This window comes from Piliocolobus tephrosceles, chromosome 1, assembly GCF_002776525.5.
Source record: "Piliocolobus tephrosceles isolate RC106 chromosome 1, ASM277652v3, whole genome shotgun sequence".
Classification (NCBI taxonomy): domain Eukaryota; kingdom Metazoa; phylum Chordata; class Mammalia; order Primates; family Cercopithecidae; genus Piliocolobus; species Piliocolobus tephrosceles.
The window spans coordinates 87,200,842-87,212,546 of NC_045434.1; positions in this window are offsets into that span (position 1 = coordinate 87,200,842).

The following is an 11,705-nucleotide window of genomic DNA, read 5'->3' on the forward strand; positions in this document are numbered from 1 at the left end:
TCCAGACCCACATTACTTGGTCACAGAAAACAAGTACAGATGTTGGAGGACTTTAAAACATCCTATAAGTTTAGCAGCTCATCCTATGCCACAGAATATCTGTGTGTAATGTCCACCATGTCCTTTGGTTGTCCACCCCCTGAGTTAAGCCAGGAGGACGCCCCTCCCCTCAGTGGAATCTCATACATCGATGTGTAGAAAGTTTGCTGTGCCAGCAAGTAATGACAAAAGGGACATTGATAGAATTGGGAAACACATTGGAATATGATTTGCTACTGCTCCCATGGAAGATAAATTTGCAGAATGTACTCAAATTAGAAGCATTAAATAAATGCTGTAATGTAAAACTGGCACATCCTGTTCTCTACACTATAGAAATATCTGCACGAGTGACCAAAGATATTTGTACAAGAAGAGTGGAGACTGCAGCATCATTTGAAATCCTAAAGTCATGAAACCCACCTCATTTCAATAACATCTTGAAAAGCGTTAAATCATGCACAAATAATAGAAGAAATGCATTTTCACAAACAATGGCGAGGATCACCATGAGGATGACTGATGCCATTGGTCACATTATTGATAGAGCAATCAGTAAACCCAGGCACATCCTGGGGATAGGACACTACTGTAATAGGTCTCCTTCTATTAAACATGAAACACTCGAGGCATTTTACCCCCTGAAGCCTTCCGTTAGAGCAAAAAACATTTTTATCACACTAGAAGTGAGTTCCTGTCTGAAGTCTCTGGGATTCCTGAGTTTGACAGGTACAAGGCACCATGGCTCTTGCCAAGCCTCAGACCTAAGAAGGTGGGGAAGAGGACATGTGCTTCTCCGGATTAGGCTGGAGTTGATTGTATATCAACAGCAGCAACAACAACAAAGCCAGGAGTCCCTGGTTGGGCTCAGATCATCAGCCTTTCTGTTAACAGCCAAACGCGCTGATTGCGCCACAGAGACCGCTACTACTGATTCTACTGGGCGCTATATGCAGAGCACACTCACCAAACTCTCCCCATCCCTTCTGTCCTGAGGGCCTGCCCGGCAGGACGGAAAACTGGAGAGATTAGAGCTGTGAGTCGCGCTGATCACGTTGCACACCGCGGGTTGAGAGATTCTGGAGTCCGAAGGACAACCTAACGGGCTTCCTCCGCCCTGCCCCTCCCCTGCTTCAGAAGTCCCCGGAAACGCCCTAGGCCCGAGCCCCCGGGGGGCCCAAGGGAAGCTGAACGCCCGGTGGGCTCCCAGGATGGCTCTTTCTGTCCTTTGCGCCCCCTTCACCCAGTAAGGGAGCCTGTGCCCACACTGCCCAGTCACTTTCGAGGCCGCTGCGGAGCTTCCGCTGCCGTCTTCGGATCCTGTGTCCGCAGGAGGCTCCACCAGGGCAGGGATGGTGGTGAGAGTCTCTCGTGGTCCCCTCGCGGGGAGCAGGGCCTGCCACTCACCAGGGCGCACGACTAGGACTTGTCGAATGAATCCATCGTCGCCTTTAGCTTTTAGTCCTTTGAGGAGTCCTGAGAATGTAAATCATCAACTATTTTTCTATGGGGAAGTTTTTTGTTTGTTTGTTTGTTTGTTTGCGACAGGGTCTCACTTGGTCGCCCAAGCTGGAGTGCCGTGGTGCAAACAAGGCTCACTGCAGCCTCGACCTCCTGGGGCCAAGTGATCTTCTTGCCTGAGCCCCGAAGTAGCTGAGACGACAGGCGCGCGCCACCACGCCGGACTAATTTTTGTATTTTTTGCAGAGACAAGATTTCAACATGTTGCCGAGGCTCGTCACCAAGGGGAAGTAAGTTCTTTTTAAAAAGCATTTATTCCGATTGGTTTCTCGGCATTCTGTGGGGCGCGCAAGGAGTGAGGCCTCCCGTGGCCTCTCTTGCCACTCTGAGCCAGTGAGCTGCGGGGGCTGAGCTGAGTTGTTTTTGGGTGCGTGTCTGGGGCAGGAGGCCGGAGCCGGGCAAGGGGTGAATCCAACAGGCAATGGCGAGGAGGAGGGAAAGGAAGTCGGTAGAGGCCTGGACCAGGGAGACGAAACTTCGCAGTAGCTTTGAGCAGCGGTAAGGACTGCACGAGGGAGAGATGAGAAGTGTTTTTTTATTGTAGCAGAATGGGGAAGAAAGGGAGGAAAAACGGAGAGACACCAAGAAAGAACGAAATCTACGCGGACCCTTAGGTCTCCAAAACGGAAGCAGCTCCTGTGGCTCGCGGTAATCATATTGTGGTTAGTACTCTACGCTGTGGCCGCAGCAGCCTAGGCTCTGATCTGAGTCATGGCAACGTCCATTCTAGGGTGTAGCGCTCTTCTTTCCCTTTCGCCTCCAACCTGAGCCTAGGCTGCGCCTTGACCTGCGGCTAGAGAGGTCACAACTTTTCTGTGACTTTGGAACTCTCTATAGTGTCGCGAATAGAAGGAACCCCTACCCTGCACACCTAAGGGTCCGGTTATCTTGAAAGATTTTTGCCCCCTCTCTAAGCAAGTACAACACCCAAAAGGAGAGGTGCCCCCTCTCAGTCAGCCTTATTGGAATCTTCTACTGTTAACATGATGTGGCCGCACCCATTTTTCTGGCTCAGATATTTCAAAAATCCGTGGGACCTTTTTCAGGCCAAATCAGAAATGGACAAGACAAGACGAGAGTTCGCACTCCAACTGGGTATTTTAAGTAAAACCTAAAGAATGCAATAAAATCTAAAGTTCATGACATTCTCCAACCCCAATTTTAAATTTATTTATTTATTATTTTTTTGCTATCAGTAAATGACTGAAGTATAATCCGCAGAGACCAAAGTGCACCAATCTTAAGTGTACAGCCCAGTGCATTTTGACAAAAGAAACCATCACCCAGGTCAAGTTACGGGGGCATTTGCAACAGACCAAGAAGTCGTTAGAGTCCCTTTCCAGTCAATCCTCACCCCATCCCCATTTAGGCAACCACCATTCTGACTCCCGTCTCCGTGATTTCCTTTTGCTTCTTGTAGAAATCACATAAAGGACCATACTGATTTTACCTGTTTTTTTGTTTGTTTGTTTGTTTGTTTGTTTTAATGCAACAATGGTATGAGATGCTTCCATTTTATGGCATGTATGTCAGCTCTTTGGTGTTATTGATGAGTGTTATTCCAACATGTGAATATACTACAGTTGATAGACAATTGGGATATTTCTAGTTTTGGCTATTGTGAATAAGGTGTTTACAAATATTCTACTATGGGCCTTTTTATGGACCTGTGCCTTCATTTCTGTTGAGTATAAACCTAGTAATGGAGTGGCTGGGTCATGAAGTAGGTGTCTTTTTAACTGTATTAGAAACTATCTGACAGTATTTTAGAATGGTGGCACTATTGTATTCTCTCCCTCTCTCTCTTTTCTTTTTCTTTTCTTTTTTTTTTTTTTTCTTTTCTTGAGACAGAGTCTCACTTTGTCACCCAAACTGGAGTGCAACTGCAGGATCTCCACTCACTACAACCTCCACCTCCCGGGTTCAAGCAACTCTCCTGCCTCAGCCTCCCGAGTACTTGGGATTACAGGAGTGCGCCACCATGCCTGGCTAATTTTTGTATTTTTTGTAGAGATGGGGTTTCACCATGTTGGTCGGGCCGGTCTCGAATTCCTGACCTCATGATCTGCCCACCTCAGCCTACCAAAGTGCTGGGATTACAGGCGTGAGCCATCGCACCTGGCCTATACACAAACTTTTGTATTAGAATAGAAAAGTTGAGAAGATAGTACACAGAATGGAGTAAAGAGGATGGAATGGGTTTTCAGAAACCAATTCTCACTTTAAAGTTGTTTTAATATCCCTAACCCCCAAAGAAAAATGTGTATTCTCCAAAGATATCCCTTTATTAAAATATGCAGAGACAGTGCAGGATAAAAGAGCATATACTAAACTTCTCCGAACGTGTGTCTGGAAGTGGACAGGGGAATGGGAGTGGGATGAACAGAGAAAAGAAGGAAAGACAGTAAGGGCCTTGCTGAGAGCAGCTACCATAATGTGCCCTGAGCTAAGGTACATGATTACCTTCTTCCTGTGCACCTGAGATCTAACAGAATATATTGACTAATCCGGGATATGGAATTTCAAAAACACTACAGGAAAACAAAAAACTTACCCAAACAGAACAGTCTAGTTAAGAAAGGCAGGAAGAGATTTTATAAACAAAGCAAAAACACAGAAATCATACAATGAGGTGGTGGGAATGAGACTAACTATGCCCATCATCTCCAGCATAACACTAATTACTGCTCATGATAATGCATTTAAGTATCTCATATTGGATAGAAAAGGAAATGCCGGCTCTAATGTTTTAATGGCAGAAAAGGATTAAATATTCAAAGCAGTGCACATTATTATTATTATTATTATTGTTATTATTTTGAGATGGAGTCTTGGTCTGTCGCCAGGCTGGAGTGCAGTGGCTCAATCTCAGCTCACTGCAACCCCTATCTCCCAGGTTCAAGGGATTCTTCTGCCTCAACCTCCTGAGTAGCTGGGACTATAAGTTGCGTGCCACCACGCCCAGCTAATTTTTTTATTTTTAGTAGATACAGGGTTTCATATTGGCCAGGCTGGTCTCGAACTCCTGACCTCGTGACCCACCCACCTCGACCTCCCAAAGTGCTGAGATTACAGATGTGAACCACCACACCAGGTCAAGAGCAGTGCACATTATCTTTAGCAAGCTAACGCAGAAACAGAAAACCAAACACCGTGTGTTCTCACTTATAAGTGGGAGCTGAATATGAGAACACGTGGATACGTGGGGTTGAGGGGCAAGGACAACACACACGGGAGCCTGTTGGAGGGTGGGGGTTGGGAGGAGGGAGAGCATCAGGAAGAGCAGCTAATGGATGCTGGGCTTAGTACCTGGGTGATGGGATGATCTGTGCAGCAAACCACCATGGCACAGGTTTACCTGAGACAAACCTGCACATCCTGCCCATGTACCCCTGAACTGAGTAAAAGTTGGAAATAAAAAAATTTTAAAAGTCAAGAAAACAACAACAACAGCAAAAAGAGTGGTGCAAATCTGTACCACGCTCATTATAAACAAAAGAATGAGAGTGAAAACATGAATATCCGACAAAAGTAAACAGCAAAAAAACCACTTTATGCTAGCTAGAGGAGTAATATCCTAGCATCTACCTAGAGTCAAATGGAGCTGTTTTTCCCTGAATTGGCCTCCTTGGGTGGCTGACCAGGGTGAGGTGAAGGGAAGAAATCTTGGCATGAAATGTCCATTTCTTCCCTCTTGTTTAGGTCTCTGTAAAGCATAAGAAGTTAAAAGCAAGATCTGATCCATGGCATTTTTCAGGAACTCAAAAGAGGTGTAGGACGAGGGAAGTTCAATTATCACCCTGGTCTTCTGGAGTATCCCAGGCAGAGTCCCAACAGTTCAGCTTTTCAAACTCGAGTTCCTGGGTTCTGACGGCCTTTTTTGAGAAAAGTACTGATGTTTATGTCAAGGTTGGGAGGCTTGAGAGGCACCAAGCAATGGGGAGGCAAAGAGAACACATCAACAAGTGAGGCAAGAACTTTCCACAGGCTCACACTGGATACAGGACCAGAGATAAGAAGCCGGGTGAATTTCTGATGTTTTCCTACAGAGGTTTGTTACCCAGTTGCACAGAGCCTACTCAGAATAAGGCTTTTTCAAGTCAACTCTTCTAATGTGAAGCCATAACTTTGTGGTGTTGCCCGATGCAAATCTCCACCGTGAGCTTTTGCTCTGGGTGTCTCTTTTGTAAGTCACATCTTGCAAAGAGAACATGGTGAAAATCTTGACTCCTTTACCGAAATCTGTGTCTTAACTGTTTCCAAGGCTGCAGAGCTCGGGGTCAGGAGGCATTGGCGGTTCAGTGGTAGAATTCTCGCCTCCCACATGGGAGACCTGGATTCCATTTCCGGCAAATGCAGCGTCCTGTCTTTGTGCCCTGTGGTTTTTACATTTACTTACTGCCCAACACTAACAAAAAAAAAAAAAAAAAAGGAGCGGGGGGGGGAGGGAACCACGGTATAGTCCTTGGGTTCTTTCCGTAGTGGAATTTCTTTTCCTTTTATTAATTTATTTTTGTTTGTTTGAGACAGAGTCTCGGTCTGTCACCCAGATTGGAGTGCAGTTGCATGATCCTGGCTCACTGCAACCTCCACCTTCTGGGCTCAAGCCTTTCTCACGCCTCAGCCTCCCAAGTAGCTGGGATTAGAGGCACGTGCCACCATTTCCCGCTAATTTTTGTATTTTCAGTAGAGACGGGGTTTCACCATGTTGGCTAGGCTGATCTTGAACAACCGACCTCACATGATCCGCCAGCCTTGGCCTCCCAAAGTGTTGGGATTGCAGGCGTAAGCCTGGCCCCAGAGCAAAAGTTAAGCAGAGATTTGCTGAGACTTTCCTTGAAGCAGCCTGTGGGTCTGGTTGGTCTCTGCGTTTCTACGTATTTGGCTCTAAAACCGGCACTACTTTTATCGTCTCTGCTGCTGAATCCCTGCAGTACAAAGAGTCAGCTGGTCACTGATTCTCTGCCTGGACCTTGGATAGACCAGTGGGCCACATCTCACGACGGAGTGCGGCTCAAGAAATGACATTCTCGAAAGGAGAGAAGCTGTGGGGTTGGGCGGACACACGCAGTGACGGGGAACTGGAACCCAGGGAAAGGGGAGGCGTGTGGGGAGGAACCCACGTGCAGATGAGGGGAGCTGCGGAGAGGGGTCTCGGACCTTCTTGTCAAGGAAGGCCCAGTCTTTGGTGGTCTCGGCAAAATGAAGGATGGGCCCCGAGTGGAGAGCAGCACATCCCCAAAACTCATTTCCATCACCCCTGTTTGTTTTACACTCCACCAGGCAAATCTTCTGTCCAAGGGTTTTTAATGCTTCTCTTGAAGCAGCGTGGTGGGGAGGCCATGGCAGTCGTTAGCTCTGGAGGCCTGGGGAGGACACTCTGAAGAGGAAAGCCCCGCGATTATCCAGTTTCACCCTATTTCATCTACTCTTTTCTTCAACGAAGCTTATATGGGTCCCGATGTCACATCACAGCTGCTGCATTGGTGGATTAAGGGCCGCTGACAAATCTCTTTCGCGAAGGGGTAGGAAGCGCAGTTGGCCCAGAACCATGGAAAGAGACACAAGAGCAGAACCGAAAATACTTTCCTCCCTCTTGTTTTCTCTCTGCTATCGGTGAACATCAACCTTCCACACACATCAGTTCAATACTGCCTTGGTCTCTACAGGAGGTTTACCATTTTTTACAGTTCCCATAAGCCATGTTTTCTTCTCGCTTCTACAGTTCTTCCAGGGTTGAGTTCAGGAGCTGGTCAGCAGTCCAGACGAGTTCAACATCCTGGTTCAAAACCATTTGTCTGGTTTTGCTACTAGGGTGAAGCTTGCCTCCTAGACCGGAGTTAAGACGTGTTCCCTCGGCTTCTATTTTCTAAAGAGAATTCGTATAGTCTCTTCCTTAAATGTTTAGTAGTGAAACCATCTAGACCTGGTGCTTTGTTCTGGAGGATTATTAATTGTTGCTTCAATTTCATTAATAGATAGAGACCTATCTAAGTTATCGATTTCTCCTTGTATGCGTTTTGGTCAACTTTATCTTTCAAGGACTTGGTCCAATTCATCGAAGTTATCAAATTTGTGAGCAGAGAATTGTGCATAATAGTCCTCTACTATCCTTTTGATGTCCACGAGATCAGTAGTGAGGGTTATTGTTTTCTTTTTCATATTAGTAATTTGTATCTTTTCTCATTGTTTCTTGGTTCACCAGCTAAAGGTTTATCAATTTTATTGGTCCTTTCAAATAACACTCTTTAGGTTTTGTTGACTTTTCTCTATTGATTTCTGGTTTTCAATTTCCTTGATTTCTGCTCTAGTGTTTATTGTTTCTTGTCTTCCACTCACTTAGGACTTGATTTGCTCTTGTTTTCTTTGAGTTTCCTAAAGTGTAAGTTTGGATTATTGATTTTAGATCTTTATTTGTAATATTTAGTTTTTGAAAATCCATTATTATTTTACTTTCTGTGCAGTAATTTTTTTTAGTGTAATAGAATTTTGTTCTTGTTAAAATTTCAGTTTTATTTTATGTACCAAGTGTACATGTGTAAGATTGTTATGTAGATATATTTGACCCAGGTAGTTGGCATAGTTTCCAATAGTTAGTTTTTCAACCCACTCTCCCTCCCTACCTCATGGTAGTCCACAGTGTCTACGGTTCTCATGTTTATGTCCTTGTGAGTTCAATATCTAGGTCCTGCTCCTAAGTGAGAACATTCGGTATTTCATTTTCTGATTCTGCATTAGTTTCCTCCAGATTATGGCCTCCTCCTCTATCCATGTTATTGCAAAAGACATGATTTCATTCTTTTTTATGGGTGTGTAGTATTCCATGTTGTGTATGTACCACATTTTCTTTATTTAATCCACCAGTGATGGGCACCTCGTTTGATTCCATGTCTTCGCTATTGTGAATAGCTTGGTGATAATCATAGGAGTGCATGTGTTTTTTTCTTTTAAAGATTTACATTCCTTTGTGTATATAACCAGTAATGAGATCACTAGTTGAATAGAGGCTCTGTTGTAGTTTCTTTGAGAAATTTCCAAATTGCTTTCCACAGTGACTGAACTAATTTACATTCACTCCAAGGGTTTGTAAGCTTTCTCTCCACAGCCTTATCAGCATCTGTTGGTTTTTGACTTTTTAATAATGACCATTCTGAGTGATGTGGGTGGTATCTCATTGTAGCTTTGATTTGCATTTCTCTGATTATTAGTGATGATGAGCATTTATTCCTGTGTTTGCTGGCTGCTTGTATGTCTTCTTTTAAGAAGTGTCTGTTCATGTCTCTTTGCCCACTTTTTAATGGAATTTTTTTTCTTGTTGACTTTTTTTTAAGTTTCTTATAGATTTTGGACATTAGACCTTTGTCAGATTCACAGTTTGTGAATATTTTCTCCCATTCTGTAGCTGGTCTGTTGATTCTGTTGATGGTTTCTTTTGCTGTGCAGATGCTCTTTCATTGAATTAGGTCCTACTTGTGGATTTTTGTTTTTGCTACAATTGCTTTTGTGGACTTGGCCATAAATTCTTTGCCACGGCTGATGTTGAGATGATATTTCCAAGGTTTTCTTCTACGGTTTTTCTGCTTTGAGGTCTCAGTATATATTATGTCATTGCAAATGACAACCAGCCAGAGACTAAGCATTACAAGCCAAGAAAGGGAACTTATTGGTGACCAGGAAAAATGTCCAACAAATGAAAATTAGTAAAAGAGATTCCTGGGTGTCTTTTTCTGTAAAGCATGGGGCATTGTTGTCTGTGGAGTTCAGCAAACTTTTTCCTTAAAGGGTCAGGGAGATAGGAAGTATTGTACGCTTGTGAGCCAAGAGGCAAAATTAAGGATATTATGTAGGTGCACATATAACAAGGAAGAAAACAAATTTCTATACCATTTTCATTGATGAGATTCTAAACTAACAATAGCAACTGAGTAGAAATTCTCAGGTGGTAAATGTTCTTTGCATTGAGAGCCTAGGCTCAGCTTTCCTAGGATCCCTGGTACAGCCCTCCCTTTCCACCCCTCAGGCTGTTTCCTCCCGGTTTTCCTCATAAGAGTTCCATACAAAAGACCTACTACTCTGAGAAGCCGTGAAGTACTCCTGGGGCCCACCAAAGCCACACAAGTCAAAGAGTGGATGGCCTTGCCCTAGCTATGGCTCAGATCACCTTTGCAGGATGATATCTTGTTGGGAGATGGTCATCAGAGCCAGGACCATGGAAGATGCTGTCGGGAGGATGAGAGGACTGGTGCCCAGAGGGAGAAGTAGCCAAGCAACTCTGCATTCAGCCTCACAAAAATCTCAAGGGGATGTAGAAATAGCGACAGGGTGAATGGAAAACTCTTTCAAGCAAGGTTTTGGGGTCCTGAACTGATCTCTGTTTTTCCTCCTACAACCTGCCACACATGCTATTTTCTCACTTCTGTGGATGAAAACTGCATCCTTCCATATGCTCTGTCCAAAAATCTTTGAGTTTTCTTTGACTGCTGATCTTTCCTTCACACCCTATAGCTGTTTAGTCAAGAATTCACATTAAGATGAGCAATCAGGTGTGTCCTTAATCCACATCATCCTTTCCCCCTAGTTAATAAACGTTGTAAAGCCATTGTCCTGAAGAAGACAGTAGGATTTCCATGAAATTGCACAATTTTAATCCTTCCTGGCTACATGACTCATATAAGAGCACTGCCTCTGTTTGCTACCATTTCCCCCTATTTTTATTTCTTACCTGTTTGACCTGCATTCTTTCCCGTAAGCCAGGCACTTCAGCTCAAGTGTGCTTTCCTAATCATAAAATTAGCAATAATAGCAGCCTTACTAACAACTTCTTCCTGACCCCACCACCAGATAAATGTCACAGGATTTAATAAGTAAAGAATTGTAGGATTGCTGGGCATAGTGGTTCATGCTGGGCATAATGGCTCATCCCAGCAATTTGGGAGGCTGAGTCAGGCAGATCACTTGAGGTCAGAGTTCAAGACCAACCTGACCAACATGGAGAAACCCCGTTCTCTACTGAAAATAAAAAATTAGCCAGGCGTGGTGGCACACACCTGTAATCCCAGCTACTTGGGAGGCTGAGGCAGGAGTGTTGCTTGAATCCGGGAGGTGGAGGTTGCAGTGAGCCTAGATCATGCCACTGCACTCCAGCCTGGGCAACGAGAACTAAACTCCGTCAAAAAAAAAAAAAAAAAAAAAAAAAATCGCAGGATTTTCCCTATTGCTTGGTTTTATAAAATGAATTGTTTTCCCCTGAATTCATATGTTGAAAGCTTAACCCCCAACTTGATTGTATTTAGAGATATGGAGGTAATTAAGGTTAATTAGGCCATAAAGTGGGGCCCTACTCTGGTCAGAATGGTGTCCATATAGGTCAGAATGGTGTCCATATAAGAAGAGGAAGGGCATCAAAGAATCTCTCTTTTTCTCCACATAGGCACAGAGGAAAGGCTATGGGAGCACAAAGCAAGAAAGTAGCCTTCTGCAAGCCAGGAAGAGAGGCCTCCTCAGAAACCAACTCTGCTAGCACATCGATCTTGGACTTTTGGCCTCCAGAATATTGAGAAAATAAAAGTCTGTAGTTAAATCAACCAATCTTTGGTATCTTTCTATGGCAGCCTGAGCTGACTAACACCTTTGGTAGGTGGATGGCATTCACCTTATTGGGCTACATTATGTGAAGTTAAAGTAACTTTAACAATAGACACCATCTGATTTCATTGTATAGATACTGTGCCTTTTTTTTTTTTGAGACGGAGTCTTGCTCTGTCGCCCAGGCTGGAGTGCAGTGGCCTGATCTTGGCTCATTGCAAGCTCTGCCCCCACCGGATTCACAGCATTCTCCTGCCTCAGCCTCCCGTGTAGCTGGGACTACAGGCACCCGCCACCATGCCCGGCTAATTTTTTTTTTTTGTATTTTTAGTAGAGATGGGATTTCACCATGTTAGCCAGGATGGTCTGGATCTCCTGACCTCGTGATCCGCCCGTCTCGGCCTCCCAAAGTGCTGGGATTACAGGCGTGAGCCACCGCGCCCAGCCGATATTGTGTCTTTTGCACTGATAATTGCCTTTTTTAATTGTATGTATATTGATGCCTGGGCCTAGCATTACAAGACCAGTCAAAACGGGAAGAAAGAAAAGAAGTGGGGGCC